Here is a 306-nt window from a genome sequence, read left to right on the forward strand (position 1 = left end):
GTTTGAGGCCCAGTTGTTAGCTTTTTACTTTTTGAATTGCACTCAGTCCTTACCCTGCTGTGTGGTGATGAGACGCAGTCCCGGTCATCAGATGTCTGTCCAGCGTCTTGCAGCAGAGGAGCAAATCTGTTATCCAGTTGCACACCAGGTTGTTGGGGGGGCATTTTGTTGCTTATTTTCCCTTTTGCAGCTGTCCACGGCTGTGTCCTACTAGGTACAGGGGTTGAAGAGGCGCTCTGCCCGGATGAACAAGAACCCGACTTTGACTTTGAATAACGAGACACAACAGGGGAAAGTGGAGCATTG

Source organism: Etheostoma spectabile, chromosome 8 (assembly GCF_008692095.1).
Source record: "Etheostoma spectabile isolate EspeVRDwgs_2016 chromosome 8, UIUC_Espe_1.0, whole genome shotgun sequence".
Classification (NCBI taxonomy): domain Eukaryota; kingdom Metazoa; phylum Chordata; class Actinopteri; order Perciformes; family Percidae; genus Etheostoma; species Etheostoma spectabile.